The following is a 7909-nucleotide window of genomic DNA, read 5'->3' as shown; positions in this document are numbered from 1 at the left end:
GCTTTACCCACAGCTGTCCCCCTTCCTGTTGGAGGGTTAGTCTGACAAAATCTCCCCCTGCAACACGAGAACCAAGCTTAGTGAGACAACACCAATGCCGAGAAAAAGGAATCAGCTGTGGAAGTGTGGCCGACACGTGAAGGGTACACACAGTCGTGGTGCATTACCCATTAACCACGCACCTCAAGGTGACAGTGACCCCCATCAGATCACAACAGAGCTGAACAATTCCTGAGGTACAGTGTGCTCCTCAAGTGCTTGTCGTGGTCCTCATCTGCACGCACTTCATCAGTAATGACCAGCTCACATGGTCACAGATTGATGACCATGATGAATGATGCTGCCACAAATTTATTCTTCACTACACTACACCTGTTGTGTTAGTGAGTACCAATGTCCTCCAGTTACAAAATGAATTCTCTGTAAGTTGGTCGCCATGCTGGTGGTGCCATTAGTTTTGTTCCAAACCGTTCTCTGCTGGGCTCAGGTTTTGAGCACGTGCAGACTTATCCTGTAGTGAATTCTGAGGGATGCAGAACCTTTAGGAGACGGGACCTGACTGCCAGAAGTAGGTCACTAGGAAGTAGGGCTTTTGAAGCTGAGACTCATGCCTGCCGCCCCTGCCTCTAGCCTGCTGGCTCCACTTCCTGTGTCTGTGTGTGAACAGCTGTCGCCTCACGCTCTTGCCACAGTGAATGTGGACAGAGCTGCTTCTGTCACCTCCCTTCTGTGCTGTGACAGGCTGCTAGCCAACTGCAGGTGAGGACCTGTGGGAAAGTGGTCCTAGGCTGAGAGTTGGGTGATGAGGTAGCCTGGTGAAAAGTCAGCAGAGGAGCACGGTGGAGGAACACTGTAGAGGAGCACAGCGGAGGAGCACGACAGAAGAGCACGGTGGGCATGTATGAGTCCTTCCTCCCTTGAGTAGTTCTGCCATTTGCTCTGGCTCTTAGAAACCCTGTGGGGTGAGTAACTAGACACCTGGGCTGGGGTTCACGCTGTATGTTCCCATGGTGTTCCTACATTACCTGACCATTAATTTTCAAAGCTTGTCCACATTCATGTGGTGCCAGAGTTTCTCTCTCTCTCTCTCTCTCTCTCTCTCTCTCTCTCTCTCTCTCTCTCTCTCTGAGTGTGTGTGTGTATTCATTCAACAAACCTGAGCTGGGATAGGCAGAGAGCTATAAGAGGAAAATCTCAAGCTTCCTGTTCAGGGAGCATCTTATCCAGTACTTTTGGGGTCCCCACAAAAGTCCTTCTTATTTTTTGCACCTTAGGACTTGCCACTTTCATCTGCTATTTGATGCCATTCCATGCAAAGGCACATTGCTGTTCACTAGCCCAAATGTACTACTGCTTCTCTGTACGCTGCACTGTTTTGGGTTTAAATGTATATGACTCAACTCAGGAGCCTCAAATGGCCTCAAGAAACAGAGCAGGCTCAAGGAACCCAGGGAGAGGAGAGGGGTGCCTGCATAAGCCCAGTGCCAGCCACTAGAGCAGGATGCTGCAGAAGTTTATAGGAGCCCACGCCCTACCCTGTGACCTGGGGTAATTATGCTTACATAGGACTGAGGAATGCTGGGGTCCACTCCTGTCAGCCCTTAGGTCGATATTACCTCTCCTGGTAATAGCAGGAATTGGAAGGTTCCTCCCTCAGAGGTGGGCAGCTTCCCAGCAGACTCCCACTTCTCTCAGGCACCTCTCTGATTCCAGGTTCCAACCTAAACACAGGCCACAGTCAAACACAGGTGAGCCCAGCAGGGTTCCTGCCGTCTGGACATTCACGTTCTCCTGTAGTATCAAACGGTAGTGCACACAGCAACCAAGGTCACATGCCTGACACCTGCCTGTCACCTTCGAGTCCTTGTGCTTTTAGGTCGATATTACCTCTCCATGGGTGCCATCCTGGAAAGCTATGCCATGCTAATCCCTCACCCCTGCCTGCTGCCTTCTTTCAATGCTAGTTAGTAGGAAGGGTCTGAATAGGGTGTGCTTGAGCCTAGATCTTGAAGGGATGCAGTGTTTCGGGCCACAACAATGGGTGCAGCAGTCCTTATCCCTGAAGTGGGCTGCAGAAGGACAGTGGAGGTGCACATAGTGAATGCTCCACTCTCTGTATGCAGCTAGGTAGAGGCTGTGGTCACAGGGCAATGAAGGTGTAAGCCATGGCCTTCAGATGTCACTGCAAACACAAAACTCACAGACTCATTTAGACTTGCAGGACGAGGTGATCATGCTCACGGTGACAGACACAGAGTCCTCATGTGATGGCACTGGTCAGACACTTATGAGGAAGTCCTGCATGATGCTCACCCCCAGACTCCTGCAGTTAAATGGCATGTATGGGTACTGGAGGTAACCTGGCTCCAGATGCTGGCTTCTGTTCTGTAGTAGGCAAACCAGGCACCCAGGGGCTGGACCTTGAGGAAAAGTGGCCCTAGAGCTGAATGGTGTGGTGGCCAGGTAAGGAGACAGAAGAGAATTGTGTCAGACAAACACTGGGTGGGCCTCCTTTTGAGGCAGGAATGAGCCAACTTACCAGAGCTTCTGAGAGAAGTTTCCTTTCCTGGGAAATGGGCATCCCACAGGAAAGCCCAGAAGGCTTTGCGCTATAACCCCCAGCTCCTAGTTATTTCTGTGGCAGGAGATGCCCCTGCACAATGACCCACCTGGGACACGTTGGTTGAGTCTGCAATGAAGGTTTTGAAAAGTTCCCTCCATTAATAAATGGACCCTGGGGAGATGGCTCAGTCAGTGAAGTGCTTGCCACACAAAACGAAGACCTGAGTTCAGATCCCTTCTGGACAGCCCGTCTAGCCCTGTCAGTGGCATGTTCAGTAAGAGTCAGTCTCTAAAAATAAGATGGAGAGTGGCCAACACACACACACACACACACACACACACACACACACACACACACACACAATGAAAATGAACAAACTGGTTTGAACAGGATCCTTGGATCCCTCTCCTTTAGCTCTGCCAGCAGGGTCTAGTTGAGAGGACTGTTGCCCATCAGGTGCCCAGGTTAGAGCTAGGTCCTGTCCCAGGGCCCATCTTGTCTTTATAGAATGCAACTAAGGCTTCCTAGCAAGCTGGGATACAGAGCATACCAAACGGCCTAAAAAGTTGTAATGGTGCACGATCATGAGACACGATGTACAGCTGCTGACCAGAGGCTGTGTGATGTCTTGTATCCCCACACATACTCAGCTTTTGAAGACTGATCCCATGTTTTCCAGCCTTTCATGGTCCCTTCTCTCCAGGCCCATTCTCGCATTGCCAAGCCCACTCCAGCCGCCTCCTCTGTGCACCACAAAGCCGCAGGGGTGTACCCACAGAGTCAGAGAGGACTGAGGTCTGACCGATTTAGCCCCAATTTCTTCACTAGTAAACTGAGAAAGGCAGCAACCACCTCCTAAAAGCACAAGGACTCGAGGGTGACAGGCAGGTGTCAGGCATGTGACCTTGGTTGCTGTGTGCACTACCGTTTGATACTACAGGAGAACGTGAATGTCCAGACGGCAGGAACCCTGCTGGGCTCACCTGTGTTTCACTGTGGCCTGTGTTTAGGTTGGAACCTGGAATCAGAGAGGTGCCTGAGAGAAGTGGGAGTCTGTTGGGAAGCTGCCCACCTCTGAGGGAGGAACCTTCCAATTCCTGATCCCCTCCTTTCCCATTTGAGAACTCTTCTGGGGTGAGGCAGGGGTCAGGGAAAGAAGAAAGGGTAAGAGGGAATAAAACTGTTTTCCACTCAGGCATCTAAGCCTGCCTTCCATGAGGTGGGGGAGGGGCGTGGGGTTCTTCCACATCGCACATCCCTGTACTAACTACTCAGTGTGGCTATGTCCTTTTGGAGGCCCCTTGTTTCTTCCATTCAGTATTTTCAGAAGCATCTGCTTCTGCAGCTTCGGACCCACCTTTGCTGGCCCTCAGGATAGATTTAGAACAGTCTCACCTCACCTTTCTTGCCCAAGAGGCCCGCACTGAGCCCATGGGGAAAGCCAATTGAGGTTTCTGTGGTGGGTTGGCTCTCTGGGGTCCTTAAAGGCCTTGTGGCAAGAGCTTGGTCCCGGAGGCAAAGGCACTGTAGGGAGGGCATGGAGCCTTCAGGAGGTGGGACATAGACGAAGGTCTTCAGGCCTCTGTGGGTGCTTGGAAGGGCAGTACAACATGGCTCTTCTTCCTGCTCTGCTCCCTTGCCATGAGGGGACCAGTTGGCCTTCACCACATGATCTTGCCAAGAAGAGCCACCCTGCCCAAGGCATGAAGGCAGCAGAGAGAGCTGGTATAGAACAGAACCCCCAGACTGCGCCCAGATAAGCCCTTCCTCTTTACAAGCTCATTTCAACTCAGTCCTTATGCTAGGAACAGAAAATGGCCTGGAGAAAACCTAGGTGTCCGTCAACAGTCTTTGCCCTCTACCTATCTGCTGTCTGAACACTGAGAGACCAGGGCATGCTGCACTGAGGACCTTCCAGTAGGAGGCAGGTGCTGCTCAACACTGTATCCCTGGGCTGTCAGGGTCAGTCAAGTCCTCTGCACTGGTTACCAAAGCGTCCATCATTGTGAAGTGAGAGTCAAGCTGTTGCTAGGGAACAAGGCTGGAGCCCAGCACCTTCCTTACCTTCACTCACTGGGCCTCAGTGAGAGCAAGTAGTCTCAGAGCGGAGTTGTCATGGATTGAAAACCACTTTACACGTGGCAGGGGAAACCCCTTATCATGTACAATATCCACTGTCCTGGGTTGTTTCATCTGAAACAGTTACATTCACTACTCTCTCTCTTTCTCTCTCTCTCTCTCTCTCTCTCTCTATATATATATATATATATATATAGCATATATATGTATGTATGTATGTATATATTGTATATATACATATATGTATATATATTGTATATATATGTATATATACACACATATATGTATATACACACATATATGTATATATGTATATATGTATATAGTTATGTAGTTATATATATGGTTTTATATATATAGTAATATATAGTAATAATTACTTTATTACTGGATTAATAAAGACAATAGTGCATCTTCAAGGGTTGGTAGGGTAGACACTGGCCACTTAGTGACATCCAAATACTGCTACTCAGAAGCACCTGGATCCCGATGGAATCAGTTAACACCTCCAGGCCTTCACTGGCATGAATCTCAATTAAGTGCCAGGCATGGAATCCACCAGATCTGTGGTTATCTCTGGCCCCGCCTCTCATCTGTTGTCTGAGCTAGATAACTCATCTCACCATTCTCTGCCTCAGCTTTATGTCCATAAAAACAATGTGTGCAGGTTGTTTGGCCACAAGGACTAATGTCTGAGAGAGACAGCAGTGCAGGTGCAGGGCTCTGAGGTGGCCGTGTATAAGGAGGGTCTAGCCTAGGCTGCCTGCATATAACCCAGCTGGCTTCAGCAGGTATAAGCCCACAGCCATCCACATAAGCAATGGAGCCATGCTCACTGTGAAGGGCTTGGGAAATGGTGTTTCTACCCCTCTCCTCCCTTGGCTGTCACTGCCAGTTCCTGTTGCTTAGTGTTGACCCAGTGTCTGCTCTATGCCTGGTAAAAGTGGCAAAGCTAAGTCACATGATCACGCAGCTAGAAATGGATAGAACCAAGATTTGAACTGAAGTCGTCCAATGAATGAGCTCCGCTTCCCAGTGAATGCAGCCTCTTGCCTGGTAACACATTAAGGATGCAGTTGGATGCTAGGGTGCATTCTAATTCCAGAAACACAACTCCCACACCATCCTGAAATATGTATATAAACACTAATGCTTTTCACTCTGGGAATTCGGTGGTGAGGCCCCACTGCAAAAAATATATAAAAAAATAAAAAAATGATGCACTCATTTTTAAGCCTAGAAAATGTGTTTTTCCTAAACCCAAAGTATTTCTATTGAGCTTTTTTTAAATCATGCCTAAAATTCCCACCATTTGTCTCTGCAATTGCATTAGGGCATCTGTCCCCAGAAGTCCCTAGAGAAGGGAAAACACATCACTCAATACAACAGAATGAAGCCATCATTCTCAATTGTCAAAAAACATTCTCCCAGGCATCTCTTCAAGTAACAGACCCTACCCCTATGCCTCTATGGATAGGTACATGGATCATTCTTGATCAATCACAGTATTGCAGGTTCTTAGTCACCGACTTCGTTCGCCACCAAACAGCACGTGAGCCAGCACAGGCCAGAGTTCTTCTCTGGTACATTCTGATAGGATTTGCTAGAGAACTTCTTGCCCCTTGGGCTATGAAGATGGAAGAATCTGAACACACCTAGACCAGAGAGAAAGAAAAAAAGAGAAATAAGTAGGTATCTGAGGGTGTTGGTGGGTGTCTACAAAAATCCCAGGACGCTGGAGGTGGAGGCAGGAGGATCATGAGTTCAATACGAATCTGGGCAATGTAGTAAAGTTCTTTCTTAAAATTAAAAAAAAAAAAGAAAGAAAAAATCAAAAAGGAGAGAAGGAAAGGAAAGAAAAGTTTTCTTAGTAACTTTTCTATTGCTGGAGTAAAACACTGTGACCAAGGCAACGTACAAGAGAAAGCATTTAACTTGAGGGTTACGGTTTCAGAGGGTCAGGGTTTATGATGCTGGAGCAAAGGCGTGGCAGCAGGAACAGCTGAGAGCTCATATCTCAATCTGTAAGTTGAAGGCAGAAAGACAATGCACATGAGTCTTTGAAAGCTCATTGTCAGTGAAACATTGCTTATCAAGTCCAGGAAAACAAGTATGCAGTTTTTAAATGGTTTTATTACATTAGTGTGTGTGTGTGATTGTGAGTGTTTGAGTTTGTGTTTGTGTGTTTGAGTGTGTGTGAGTATATATGAGTGTGTAAGTGAATGTGTATGAGTGTGTGCATGTGAGTGTGTTTGTGTGTGTATGAGTGTGTATTAGTGTGTGTGTGAGAGAGACTGAGTATGTATGTGAGTGTGTGTGACTACCAGTTTGAGTGTGTGTGTATATGTGTTAATGTGAGTGTGTGAGTTTGAGTGTGTTTATGTGTGTATGAGTGTGTATTAGTGTGTGTGAGAGAGACTGAGTATGTATGTGAGTGTGTGCGACTACCAGTTTGAGTGTGCGTGTGTGAATGTGTGAGTCTGAGTGTGTGAGTGTGTATATGTGTTAATGTGAGTGTGTGAGTTTGAGTGTGTGAATGTGTGTGAGTGTGTGAATATGTGTGAGTGAGTGTGAGTGAGTGAGTGTGTGTGTATGAACACATATATGGCAGGCAATTTGAATGAATCTCTCCTTCCACCATGTGGATCTCAGAGATCAAACTCAGATCATCATATTTGGCATCAAGAGCTTTTACCCACTAAGCCATGTTTACCCCCAACTCAAGTGTGTTTTAAAACAAATGCATCAAACCCAGGCTTTCTTAGTGATCTACAGTGGGAACTAAAGTTCACCATCTCCTCTCTCTGGCCTTCATCAAGAAAAATGGGCATTACATAACAGCTCCTCCGCCTATAAAGCCACCAAAGCCATCACACAGCCCTGCTTCATGGCCTGTTCTAACTTCAGTCACATCCCCACAGTCCCCACCTCCAACTACCTACCATCCACAGATGAATTTAAGGATGAAGACTCCCAGTCTGTGAGCTTGGGGAGGTGAGTAGTAACCATTTAGCGAGGGCATGAGGAGGAATCACGGACCTGAAGGAAACCCACATGGCTCTCCACTTCAACCCATTCTGTCCGTGGGACCCATTACAACTCATTGTGTGCAGTTTTGCTGTTCATGGTCCAGTTACCCACAACCAACCATGGTCCCAAATATCTAATGGGAAATTCAGAAATAGAAAATAATGTTTTAAACTGCAAGGCCATGCAATTCATATGGCAAAATCTCCCAACCTCCCACTCGGAAATGGAGCCATTTCT

The sequence above is a fragment of the Arvicanthis niloticus genome, chromosome 6 (assembly GCF_011762505.2).
Source record: "Arvicanthis niloticus isolate mArvNil1 chromosome 6, mArvNil1.pat.X, whole genome shotgun sequence".
Lineage (NCBI taxonomy): Eukaryota > Metazoa > Chordata > Mammalia > Rodentia > Muridae > Arvicanthis > Arvicanthis niloticus.
This window is presented reverse-complemented; position numbering follows the sequence as displayed.